The 14,860-nt window shown below is 32.1% G+C and overlaps 1 pseudogene; it reads left to right on the plus strand.

The window, feature by feature from the left end:
- Positions 1–4,865: 4,865 nt before the first annotated feature.
- Positions 4,866–9,337, plus strand: LOC139485027 (toll-like receptor 4; annotated as a pseudogene).
- Positions 9,338–14,860: the final 5,523 nt, after the last annotated feature.

Below are 14,860 nucleotides of genomic sequence, written 5' to 3' on the forward strand. Positions count from 1 at the left end.
TTTAAAATGTTGTTTTATTAAACATCTACAAGAGTCCTCTACTTTAAGGATGAAATTGATTACAAACGTAATTAACACACACAAAATGGAGTTTCTGTAGGTGAGACAGCAACTAAAAAAACAACCATTATACATTAGACAAGCATTCGGATTTCAACAATAGACAAATGTGTATACAATATGTCAAGTTCTAAATCGTTTCAAGTATAGAAGAGGGACGAAAGATACCAAAGGGACAGTCAAACTCATAAATCTAAAACAAACTGACAACGCCATGGCTTAAAATGAAAAAGACAAACAGAAAAACAATAGTACACATGACACAACATAGAAAACTAAAGAATAAACAACACGAACCCCACCAAAAACTAGGGGTGATCTCAGGTGCTCAGGGTAAGCAGATCCTGCTCCACATGTGTCACCCGTCGTGTTGCTTATGTGATTACAAATCCGGTAAATAGTCTTAATTTGGTAGGTCACATTCATGAAAGGGAAGGGGATTGTAGTTACGACGTAAGGAACATATCCGATATTATTTGTGAAACGGTTATTCCATAACGGTCAACCAACTCGTGATGGCGTCCGTAAAATTTACGAAGGGATGATTTCAACTTCACCATTTGGAACTCTTGGTTTAATAGCTTCCTTGCGAGCAGTAACCCTCTATCAAGAAAATCATGATAGGAAATGCAATCACGGGAATATCGTATCAATTGGGAGATATATACCCCGTATGCAGGTGCTGCTGGAATGTTGCTACTTAGAAATGGAAAGTTCACAATTGGAAAGCTGAAATCATCTCTTTTGTCGTAAAGTTTTGTTTTCAACCGACAGATTAGGAGTTCAACAGTGATATAATGCACCTGCCATCACCTCAAAAGCATTGTCCACTCGTGATCTAACATTGAAGTATCATGTCAAAGACACCATTTTGTTGTCACGTGGGTATTTATAGCTCTGAGAGTGTCGTGATAAAGCTTAAGTGGATTTAGATATTCATTAGATATTCTTCTTCTGTGCATTAGCCTCCTTTAAGTAGGAGCACCTCCGAATGGAGTATATACCTTTAATGCCTTATTATTTTTTGTTTTAAACACATTATAAATATGTACAGCACATGCATATAAAAGAAAGAAAGTTTTGTTTTTTTACATGACATATATACATGGACTTGGATGTTGTTTTTTAAAACTATCTCATCTCATGTATATGTTAAAATAAGTTATTATTGGTTTATACTCCTCTAGAATAAAAGTAAACCAGTTATTATTAAGAGATAAAAACAATTAAAATATGATCAGATGTGATAAAAACAGGTTTTAATCCGCTATAATATGTTAAGTAGCAATTTCATAATAACGTAAAATACATAATGGATTTGGTGAATCTTAGATTTATATAAAACTTATAAGAGTAAATTAGTACACTTTAAAATAATAAAAAAAAAAAAATTCTTTTTAAATAAGGTGGTTTTGGATGTTACCTGTGAAGATTTTTATTTCTTTCCTTTTACATATTTAGATTTTATATTTACTTTTTTCATTAGTTGTCATCGATATTGTTGATATTATGGCTACCAACTTAATCCTAAGGAAACACATAAAAAAAAAGGAAAACAAAGTTACAACGGAAACACTGAACTAAAACAAAAACCAACGTCAAGATACATAGAAACATACTATTTGATAACAACTACACTGTTCCTGACTTGTTCCTCACGTCGTAACTACAATCCACTTCCCTTTCATGAATGTGACCTACCGAATTAGACTATTTACCGGATTTGTTATAACATGAGCAAAACGACTGGTGCAACATGTGGAGCAGTATCTTCTTACCCTTCCGAAGCACCTGAGATCGCCCTCAGAATTTGGTGGGGTTCGAGTTGCTTATTCTTTAGTTTTCTATGTTGTGTCATGTGTATTATTGTTTGTCTGGTATTCTTTTCATTTTTAGCCATGGCTTTGTCAGTTTAATTTTGATTTATGAGTTTGACTGTCCCTCTGGTATCTTTCGTCCTTCTTTTACAGGTCATTTTGAACAAAAAATTAACTTGGATTTTTGGCTTACCAAGCCTTCCGCTTAAACGGCAATGTTTAAAATACCGTTAAATTGACAACATTACGTGACAATAACACAGAACAAATAAACATGTAAATATAGGCATATAGAATTTTCCGAAATTTAAATGAACTATATTAATTGCTACAATTATTTTAGACATCTTATAATGATATTATTTGATTATGTCATTTTCGTTATCTATTTGATATTGAGTAGACATTCTTGATATAGATGGTTGTCTGAAGTGATTATCAATTTTGATTCTTGTAGTGTAGTGTACGTTTATATCTATGATGTTCACATCTGGTCAATAACATATAAGTTTTTTTGCACCAGACTGGCATTTTGAAAATCAATGTCTCTTCATTGAAAAGTGGACGTTGTTGATTGCTGTCTGTCATACTGTGGTCTCCTTTATTTTCGTGTCTTCCAATTTTCGTGAATTGAGGAAAGATTACTTTGAGTGGATACTTTGTGGTTTGTAAAGGTTTCCACACGAGCCTATAGTGTATTTGAATCCAGACAAACAATTTAGGCACATGCGAGCCCCTGTATTAAAGATTTATCTGTATGCCAATTAAAATATTTCATAACTTGGTTGGGGCATTTATCTGGGAAAAAAAGATTAAAATTCCTCTCCAAACAGTATAAAACGTTAACTTGATAAAAATTTGAAAAGTATATTTTAAAAACAGATAAAAAAAGACCCACGTTTCATGCAGGGAAGAAAAAGGAGAAGGAAGTTATATACGGACTTTATTAATCGTATCATTCTTTTATCTCCGTATTACTTGATTACACAGGAAAAAAATAAATAAAAACAATATTTAATATTTGTAGTTATAACGATATAAATATTTCCAAAAGGTAAGAATTAAAACTTTACCTTAATTTTGTATAGATCTCAAATCTATCCAAGCATATAGTTATGAATTCTGTGTTTTCTTCAAAAATGTTTAACAGGTTTGAGACATTTATAATTATCTTATTACCAGGATCTGTTGAAGTCCAACATAAAACAATTTTTTTTTAAACAGGTATATTTTCCTCTGTGCTGAGCGTTCTTACGTTTGTTTGTACTTGTCACGTATTGTTTTCACTAACATACAAACAGGAGGTTTGGCTACCTATACAACCAGCTTCAACCTACCATTTATTCTTAAAATGTATTTTGCCAAATCATGGCACTATGGCAATCGTTATCTACAGTTCGTTTCTATATAATGTTGGCGTTTGCCTTTGTTGTAGTTCAGTGGTTCTGTTGTGCGATCGTTTTTCCTCTTATAGTTGATGTGTTTTCCACGGCTTTAGTTTGTTAGCCGGATTTGGTTTTGCTTAATTGAATCTTTACAATTGTACATCGGTATTCTACATTGCCTTTATATAAGATGCTTTTATTTGATACAAACAGAATGGAACTTTAAAATTCTTAAGATATTGATCCTGATATGCTTTACGATAGCTTAATTATAAATCTTACTTCCTAAGACACAAAAACATATTTACCTTGTAATCATTGAAAATGATATGACAATCAGTTATTTTGCTTCTCGAGAACTACTAGCAATGTAAGAAAGAAAGTGTACAATTCACAATTCAAAATATAACTTTTCCAAAACTCCGCTTAAAATGAGTTTCTCAAACTCGAAGGCTAAAATAGTATTGATCCGTATTTACCTTAAGAGAAAAGAGTTATTGTTTTATTGTTCTGGAGTCACCGGTTATAACTGCGATTATTTACTGTATATTCTGAAAATATTGAGATGTTTTTATTATAGCGAAAACTGCGACAGGGTTATAAATGCAATAATTCACACTCACAATTGCACTTTAACCCCAAATTGGAAAGGGATTAATAGAAGTTGCAAACCTTGTTTCCCAATCCACTATAAATAAATATGTTTAAACTAACCCCAAATAAAAAAAATGCAATATTTAAATGCACGCAATAATTCCCTAATTCCCTAATTTACAGGTAGGTATATGTTCTGAAAAGAAAAAGACAAAACAAAACACGATGCAAATAGTTATCAAAGGTACCAGGATTATAATTTACTACGCCAGACGCGCGTTTCGTCTACATAAGAGTAATCAGTGACGTTCATATCAAAATATTTATAAAGCCAAACAAGTACAAAGTTGAACAGCATTGAGGATCCAAAATTCTCAAGGAATTTTTAAACAAAGAAAAAGATAAATCTTTCTCCTTGTTTAAAACGACTAGGTACTGATTGAGACAAATTTAACATGCACGCTTCCAACATTGGAAATATTTCTTAAGCAATACAGATAATGTTTTTGAATAATGGGTTCAAGTTTCCCGCCAATCAAATATTTGAATTATTTTTGTCAGTCTAAACATTTTACTATGTAAAGCCGTATACATGAGAGGGGTTCGGTGTGTCGGAAACTCTGTATTTTTTAATCTAAAAAACGCCAAAATCAAAGAAAATAAGACCGGTTCCTTTTAACGGTAGCCAAACAGCACACAATTCAGCTTCTTCGGAAAGTTATACTTGCAGCAATATCTGTTATCAACAAATCTATAATGATTTTTTATTTCTAGTAAGAATAAAAAGGATTTAAGTCTTTTGTTGGGTATAACTAGCAGTTACTAACATTTTAAGTACAAATGACTTTTCATTCTTTATAAAATTGAAGAGATAGGTGTGCATATTCTATTAGAATTTAATTTATTCAAAATTGATTTGAGTTTGTTTTTTATTCAATTCTTGGATTAAAAATTAATATTTGCGACGTAGATTTAAAAGATCTATATTTATCGAAGGAGGAAGTTATATTGTAATGGATGTACAGGTAGTTTCATCACACAAACTGTTTGTCTTGCACAAAAGTTTCTTTGTTATACGGAATTGTTTTTAAAAAGTATTTGTTTTTATTTTATCTTTTTCACGAGGTAAGTTAATATTGAACAATTTAAAAGAAATTAAATACTATTGTTGAAAGCAGGTATTTAGTCAACTTTGTATCTATTATCTCTTTATGACGAGTTTATTTGATGCATTTAGAATATCCTAACGGGAGAGATTCTGCTTGATTTTATAATGATAAAGACATAATCTTTTAATTCGTTTGATTGTCGCCTAGGTCTGGCATGTCAGTAACTGCTAGTAGTTCTTTGTTGCATCATTGTTACCTATTATGAGATCTGACTGGGACCTTAATTTAAGGTAGATCACAAGTATATATTTTTTGAGACAGAATTTTTTCATAATTTGCCAAAATGAAGATTTTACTATGCTCTTTTCAAAAATTTAATAAAAAGTATGGGTCACCGTGCTATATTCTTGTTGTTGATGTGTTGTGATCTTTTTAGGTGCAAAAGTTAATCAAAATAACATATGGGATATATTCCTGACTAATTATACCTGTTAGTTTATTATACATTAGATAAAGGTCAATGGGAGGATTGAGATATTACGAACTGTATAACCCTGCTACATTTGTGCACCTGTCTGAAGTAAGCACCCTCTAGCCTCTGTTATTCAGTATACTGGCATTTTATGCGACTTTCATACAAGTGACAGGTTTAGCTAGCTATACAACTAGGTTTTAGGTGTCATACCACCAATTACTCCCTCAAATTTAGAACGTATGTGAAAGTAGGCCTACTCGGACAAAAAATAGTGCATTTGATGTCATTGTTCACCTAAACTAACCAACAAATTTGCAGAAATGAAAGTTTTGTTGAAAGAGAAATATATAAAGACCATTTTGAGCCAAAATTTACCTGTCTATGAGTTTGCATTAAAAATTGAGGATTAATGCGCTCCATAGTATACTAATTTAAGATTTCCAGAAAACCAGGGGTTATTTTTAGTGGTACCTCCTTTCGGAAGCTCTCTGCTTTCTTTTATGATTTTGAATGTATGTTGAAAATTGGCATGCAGAAAGGTGACACCAGGATATACCTAGTTTCTATGAAGTTAAACTTAAGGTAAAATATTTAGAAATCTGTGAAAATTGCAAAATTTGGTTGAACAGATAGGGACTTTTAAATGGTGGTATGACACCTTTAACCCGCCATTTTCTACATAATAACACGTATGTGCCAAATAAGAATATGACGGCTATTTTGCATTCGTTCGATTTTAATGACGGGCTTTCCGTTTTGAGTTCTGTATTTTTGTTGTTTAACTTTTTGTTAATTTTTAATTTTGATATTGATATCTGTTTGGGAGTTTAGTGTATCGTCCATTTTAGCTTAACTTGTATAGATTTTTGTTTATGGACAAGCGGAAGCCCGCCTCCAGGTGCGGGTTTTTCTTGCCGTGTTGAAAACACATTGGTGGCCTTAGGCTGTTTTCCGCTGTATGGTCGGGCTGTGTTCTATCTGACACATTCCCCGTTTATTCTCAATTTTATTCGAAAAAATTAGAAAATTGGAAAATAGTAACATACATTTTTTTCTGTATCAAAACAGTGTTAGAATAATCAAAGACCATAATTAAAGCAGAACTATTTTAAATATGATTTTACATTGAACTACTTTTGAATATGTTGAAAGTGCCCTTATTTCCCTCCCCTTTAAATCAATATATAAACTTTTATTTCAGGAATATGGTAATCATACAGCTGTTCCATTTACTTGTATGTTTTGTTTTGATGATAGGAGTTAAATGTCATTTGAAAACCAAATGCAGCTTTAGCCATGCATGTCGATGTAAAACATCCCTATCGAAATTCGTAGAGGTCGATTGTTCAAACTCGAAACTTAAGAATATACCCAAACTACCAAAAAATGTAAGCAGTGTTGATCTAAGTAACAATGATATACATAACATACCGGAACATCATTTTAAAGACAACGGTATTTTATCTGAAATAAACCTTTCAGTCAATAGATTACATACTCTCAAAAAAGAAATGTTTTTTGGACTGAAAAATGTTGGAAAGCTACATATGAACAATAACAACATTACTGAAACAACGAACGATTCGTTTTCATATTTACAAAGACTATCATATTTAGATGTTAAGAAGAACAATATTAGCTGGAACAATTTCAACGTTACATTTCCTCAATCTTTGCTCACATTGAAAATTGATTATAATGCGTCTCATGAAAACCTACCTGAAATGTCTCATTTAGAGATTCTAGACGTCTCTGGATCATCTGGGCAATGTAGCATACACACCGTGAAACCAGATACGTTTAGATCTGTACCAACTATAAATGAGTTAGATATGTCTGCTTGTAAAGTGAATTATGTTCACAATGGTTCTTTTAGTTTCATGAAAAATTTATCAATTCTAGACGTTTCTTTTAACACATGTCTAAGGTTTGATGGTTTAGAAAATGTGACAATTGACCTTCCATTCACTTCGATTAAAATTCTGAAATTTAACAAAATTCACAAAACATTTTAAATGAATACGAAAATTCTGAAACAGCATTTGTTGCATTTAAATTATACAAACTTAGAAGAACTACATGGCGATAGCAATAGAATTCAACTCATAGAAGAAGGAACTATTCAACAACTTCCAGCTTCCATTCGAAAACTTTTTGTTTCCGACAATGAATTTTCGTATGGACAATATATTTTCGATTTTATAACTACGCAAATTGAATTTGTAAATGCGTCGTTTTTATTCAATTCGCGAAGAGATAAAGAACGAGAAGAAAAATGCGAGCGTCCTGATGAATCATCTTGTAATAAAGTCTTTAAACCAAATTATGTATTTGATGAGACAATATCCCGATTCAGCACTGCCGGGAGATTACTGCCACTTCCTCGAAAACTGAAAAAAAGTTCTTTACAAAGACTGCTTTCTTCGATATGATATACAACAGTATACAATTTCCGAAAACATAGTGGAATATGTAGATTTGAGTTATAATTTTTTCTATTCGTGGATAGGTCCACTTCTTACATTTGACCATCTTCAATTGCTAGATTTGTCTAATAACATCTGTTCGAATGTGTCAAAGGTATTTTTTCAAAGCTTCCCAAATCTAACAGAGTTACTGATACAAAATAATCTACTTGGCTTTGTACTTCCGGATGACACTGAAGGGGAGATAATGCAACATATGCCAGTCCTTCAATTTGTGAATTTGGCAGAAAATAGAATTCCCAGTTTACCGTATAATTTTTTTAAGTCTCATACAAATTTGAAAGACATTAAATTAGGAGGAAATATGATGGATAATATTACCTTCCAAATTAACCACATGAAACAATTATCAAGTCTCGATCTTTCTAACAATAGAATTTCTAGTTTAGATGAACATGCTCGTGGTAATTTAGAAGAGGTATACAAAGTGAAAAACAATTTTTCAATTGATATAAGTGGGAATCCATTAAAATGTAGTTGTGATACAATAGAATTTATTAAGTGGATGTCAACAACAAAAGTCAAGATTCTAAATAAACGCGAAACCGCATGCTTGACGTCTCGTGGGGACCAAGAATCATTATTAAAACCAAATAGAATTTTTGAAAAGCTTCAAATTGAATGTTCGTCGTATTCATCTTTGATTGAAGGTACAGTAGCATCATTGGTCGTTTTCTTGTTTGTGCTAATTTGGGGCATATGTTACCGCAATAGGTGGCGCTTACGATATATGTATTACATGGTGAAAAATAAATATCAAGTGCAAAATAAAGGAAACCTCGACAATGATAGCCAGTATGAATACGATGCTTTTATATCCTACGATAACAATGATAGATTTTTCGTTCATGACAAACTTTTGCCTTGTCTAGAACGGGAAGCTGGGTTGAAGCTTTGTATCCACAAAAGAGATTTTCTACCTGGAAATGACATTACAGCAAACATCACATCTGCAATTCACAACAGCCGAAAAGTGGTTACTGTTATGTCCCATAATTATCTGGATTCGTATTGGTGTATGTTTGAATACAACATGGCGAAAGTGGAAAGTATTTATTCTAGAAATAAGGAAAACATATTATTTTTAGTATTTCTAGAGCAAATGACAGCAAAGGATTTACCAATGATGGTTTTGGAGCTAGTTCAATCCCACTCTTACATCGAGTACCCAAACGATGAATTTGGTGATGCAGTGTTTTGGAATAAATTAAGGGAAGTTTTATCGCAGTAACCATTTTGTTGTTTTCCCACGATTAACTGAAATACTAAATATATACATTGTGTAAGGCATACTTACATGTGAATATTATTTTAAACTTAAATTCACATTAGCTATTTTTGAATTTAGTTAGAGTGTAGGATACTCAAGTAGTCTGATTGAATTTAAAAAAAAAATAAATGTTCGAAGTCTTTTAGCCAATTTGAATATGCACTAAGCTTATTGAAAGTCTCTTTCTTTAAATCACAACGATAATAAAAGAGAATCGGAGATATCAAAGAGAGATTTGAAAAGGATATCCTTGAAAGCGTTAGTTTAAATATAACCAAATATTCTTATTTATGTTTTTGGGTTATTAGTATTTTATGATATTTCAGTGATTTGCTACCCTGAAGGTTCATAAATCAATAATAATTTTCTTTCATTATATTTGAATGCTTTTTTTTAATTCTTATTTATTAGTCGTAGCTGCATGATTTTTTTTATATGATAGTCAATTAAAAGCCCATCAGAGCTTATGTTTTATATGTTTCTATGTATATATATGCCGATTTTGGATGAAATGTACTTACTCAATTCCTTACATGTAGAGGTAATAAATATTCGCATTTGATATGATATACTATGAATTCATTATTTTCGATTGATATCAATTTTAGTGATTTTATTTGTATCAATTCATGACGGATTAAACTGTTCAACGAGATTGAAATTTAATAAAGGATTGTAAGCAATTATTTGGAAAACAACTCAATCAGCACTCAATGTAACAAACATATGTTTTTCATCAATCCACAAAGAAAAGATCTTAATAATTCAATGAACACTTAATGTGACAACCTCTAAATACTGATATCAATAATATTATTGGCAAGTACTGATTGTTGGAATGATTAATGTATCCATTATTGAAAACTTGATGTTTACAAAAGTTTATGTTACTAAATCTACCTTCTTTTGAATTTAAAATGAAAGTTTTATAGTTTAGATGTCATGTCAATAAATTAGACTCCAGAATTGACTTATAAAAAAAATGCGGTATGATTGCCAATGAGACCACTCTCTGCAAGAGACAAAATGACACAGACATTAATAACTATCGGTCACCATAACGGGGTGTCAGCTATGAAAGGCCCCGAAATTAAAATGCAAAACATTTCAAACTAAAAACTAACGGCTGAATTAATGTTCAAAAAATGAACGAAAAATAAATGTGTACTACATGAACAAACGACAACCACTGAATCACAGGCGTCTGACTTGGGATCGGCACATACATACAGAATATGGCAGGGTTAAACATATTATGTTTACTTGAACAGTATATTTGTAATATTGAATTTGTGTGCACTGCTTTATGCATATGTGTGCATCATTCATTTTTCATTTTACTCTCAAAATATAGGTGTACAGATATTACTAAGCGATATACGTATACAATATATAAAAGTATAGTGTCCGCGTACCATCTTTATCGAGCGAACATTTATATTTAAATTCTTATTCACGTTACAGATTATTTAGAATGACAAAGAAAAGGGATTTTCAACTTTATTGGACGTTACACTACTGCAGAATATACCATGCGTCTATGTTTAGAGAAATTATCTGTTCGCGTTTTTCCGTGTGACAAGCGATCTTATAAACTTCGTCGTCAGGTTTAAGTTGATATGGCAAATGGTTTTTAGTTTAAAGCCTCTTGTTAGTCAACTTTAATTACACGGATAAAACATAACCAATCCGAAGCAGTTTATTTTGAGCTTAACTCGGTGAATTGTGGTTTGTCCTCAACACCTAAACATTGTCATTTGTAAAAGTCTTTATTTGCATGTATTTTAAATCTTGTTTTGGTGACATGCAATCGATAGTCAATGTAGGCCTTGTGCAGGTTATGTGTACACACAATTAGACTTTTAGTACGTTATTTGTTGTAGGAATATTAAAGACAGAAACATCTATTGATAAAAACGATTAGAATAAAACTATGCATCAAGTTATATACTAATTGATATATCACAAACTTAATTATGGGTCTTAACAATACACGCTTGCTATTTCTCAGAGGGGAAATAAATTTGAATTTTGAGTGGAATAATGGAGAGGGGTTGGGTAAGGGGATTTTTTTTTCGCAAATTGAATGTTTATTTTACAACTGTTGATGGTGCGGATTATTAATTTCCCAAAACACTAATTTTCGCTTGTGCACATAACCATATCTTGCATGGATTTTGAAGGACAGTGTATTCATATCTATTCTGTTATAAGCAATATCGTTTTTACCTTTTTACGTTTATCAAAAGGCCAGACTAATTATATACAAAGTGTTTTATGCACAAATGTCAAACACGGAATGTCAAATTTTTATCCAAATAATAACTCCGGTTTATCTCAAAACTTTCAATATGGAAACATTATTCACTTTACAATATGAACTAAAAATTGAGTGGACTCTCAAACGAACGGAATTAATTAATTCATAACAGCAGAACCATGCGTAGAACCAATTTAATAGCATGTGCAGGATTTTTTTTATTGGAAGACACGCATGTAAAGATACATGTAACTTGAAACCATGATCTTACATGTTAAACAGTATCAAAACATTGAAATGCGTGGTGATAGAGGTAAAAGTTACAAACAAATCAATCTTTCGAGGAATAGCTAGTCTTTGACAGGTCAACACTATAAAACTAAAGCGATGAGATTGCCCCGAACACATAATTTAATAGTGTATATCATTTTATTGACTATCCAATTTTCCACACATTTATAACCACTGGTGTTTCAAGGGGGCTTTCAACTAATCGGTCGGAACTTATGTTTAATATGCATAAGCACAGACGATTGAAGATGCGTATGACAAGGAGGACTCATGTTATAATTATTATTACTGATTTCTAATCACCTGCTAGTAGAGGTCGGTCATTTAACAACGTATCAGCCGTATCATAAACGTTGACGTATACGCATCTGCAAATATGCCAAAAACTATTATTAGAATAACTACATTTTCATATTTTGCAATTGCCATCATCGAAGATATACTTTCATATCGACAACGCAAAAAACGACATTTTTCATGTGTTTAAAGTCTGTTTAACAAAATAATCAACGGGTCTGTCGCACTATTTACCGGTGTAATCCAACACACCTGTCTATAGATGGATTTGTCTATGTAAATCGAACCGATTAAACCCCACCCAATTAAGTAAATAAAACTAGGAAATTTTGATGGCTTCTTGTTTTACATGTATTGTGAAAGAGAGTTCATCAACTAGTTTTTATCTTATGTAAATTTATTAGTTTCATAATTTTTATGTTTGATCAATTTGTGACATAACCTTATCTTGAGATAATAAATGCAGCTACCACGAATCGGGAACTCAAAAATAGTTTATATATTATTCAAACATAAACTCGACTATTCGTAAAGGCACCTAACTCCCGAATGCAAATATTGTAGCTGCTGATTTTAGTATGTATATTAAAATTTTACATGTTAAGATAACAAAATGCATTAAACAAAAATCAGGCTTGATGGAATGGTTTTAAGTCAATTAGAATGTTTTAAAATGATTGTCATCAACATCTTTTTTTGTTGATATTATAACTATTACCCTCAAGTATATATTTCCTACCCTCGTCTAATCATGTTGCCTAGATGTCCCTTCACAAGAGGTCATAGTACATACATATTGCATGTGTGTACAACGTAATCACCAATTGCATGAATTATCAAAGTATTGCGAAATAGAAAAAAGGGTATAAATATACTGTTTACAGATAAAGAACAATGCCCAGAATAAAGTTATCATGAATATAAAGAATAGTAAAATAAAAATAAAAAAGATGTGCGAAAAACAAAATACAGAAATGATGGACCTTAAAAAACATACCTTCAGGTGCAACTGCTTTTAATTTGAAGTATAAATTATCAATAAAGCGAGTCAGATCCTTCGTTCCCAAAACTTCTTGTGAGCGAGTCAATTCTCGTTATATTTCAAAACGTGTTCATTAGTTTGGGAAATCTAATATGTAGTTGTAATACCATAACAGTACAGTGTGATAGCGGATGAGTCGATACTAATATAATGTTCAAATACGAGTTCACATGACGGGGTGAGTGAGCTAATTCTCCTTCACCAAAAGTTCCCTACTCAGTAATTTTAGCATCAACAGAAATTAGAATCATATTCAAAACAGTGTAGCTGTGGCCATTGATTGACGACCTTAAATTATCCCATTGACTGGGGCAGATTAGGTGAACGTGTGTCTGTAACAACAACTGCTCACTATGTACTTGTTAAACTGTGGGGTCACAAAAGGTTCTCAACACCTAAATAAAGAAATTAGAAAAACTAATCAGGAATAACACAATGTTTTGATTTATATCAATAATATAAATCAAAACATAAAGTTATTCCTGATTAATTTTTCGAATTATTTTAATATTAAAGGCGTTTAGAACCTTTGGTGACCCCACAGTTTAAATTCTATAATAAATAAGTATTGAGCAGTTGTTGTTACAGAGACAGTTCACCTAATCTGCCCCAGTCAATGGGATAATTTAAGGTTGTCAATCAATGGCCACAGCTACACTGTTTTGAATATGATTCTAAATGCAAGTTGTGAGAGCGGGTTAAACATGAAAGTCTTTCAGAATACGAGTTCATACAACGGGAATGGTCGAGCCATTCACCAAAAGTTCTGTAGTCCAAGTTGTAAACGCATCAACAGAAATAATTGTCAGTTGTGAAGACAACGCCACAAATGTCTTTCGGGATACGAAATCACACAACGAGTGTAAGCTAGCCAATTATAATTCTCCAAAAATTCTATAGGTTGCACTTTGTAAATACAGCTGTTTCTCAAAACACGCCTCTTTTGGGGAGAACTTGAATATTTATAGAAAATTAATTTTGTTTACATACTGGTTCCCAGTTATGCTCTCTGTGTTTCATCTCACAGAGACATAACTTGGGAATGTTACCAGTAAATAAACATGTGCATATAGTTTACATTGAAATCTGTGGTAACCTTTCATTCGAGGTAGGGGTAGTTAAGAAAAGTAGTGTTAGTTTAAACTCTGAAAAGTTCAGGGCATATAAGCGTTGAAAATATGCTGGACAGCCCTATATTTTGACCTTTGAAAAAAATTGTGGTGCATATGAACTTTCAATTCTAGGATAATATTTTTAAAGTTTAAAAGTTGTACAGTTTTAGTCGTAAAAAGAGTTTCTATGGGGAATTGCATTGTCAATATTTACAGAAATGCACCCTTTAGCCAGTAGGTAAGCAACAACAGAAATTATCAGTTGTCGGAGCTGGAGAGTCCATAAATGTCTTTCAAAATACGCAACGAGGGCGAGGGAGCAATGCACCAAAAGATTTCTTGCCCAAGCTGTTACGCATCAACAGAATCAATTGTCATTTTTTGAGCGGGCAAGGCGATAAATATCTTTCAAAAAATGAGTTCGAACATTCATGAACTAATACTATATATAGTAACAATGTTCAGCCATTATTCATTTACCCGTAAGTGTTTTAAATGTTATTGAAAATATTTTACTTAGAACGTGGCGATAAGTGAATATCCAAGCACGTGTTCATACAACAGGGGTGAGCGAGTCATTCTCAAAAAGTTGTACTGTCCAAGCTGTTGAGCATGAATAGAAATCAAGTGGAAGTGGTAGAGCGGGCGAGGCAATAAATGTC

This window comes from Mytilus edulis, chromosome 8 (genome assembly GCF_963676685.1).
Source record: "Mytilus edulis chromosome 8, xbMytEdul2.2, whole genome shotgun sequence".
NCBI classification, from domain to species: domain Eukaryota; kingdom Metazoa; phylum Mollusca; class Bivalvia; order Mytilida; family Mytilidae; genus Mytilus; species Mytilus edulis.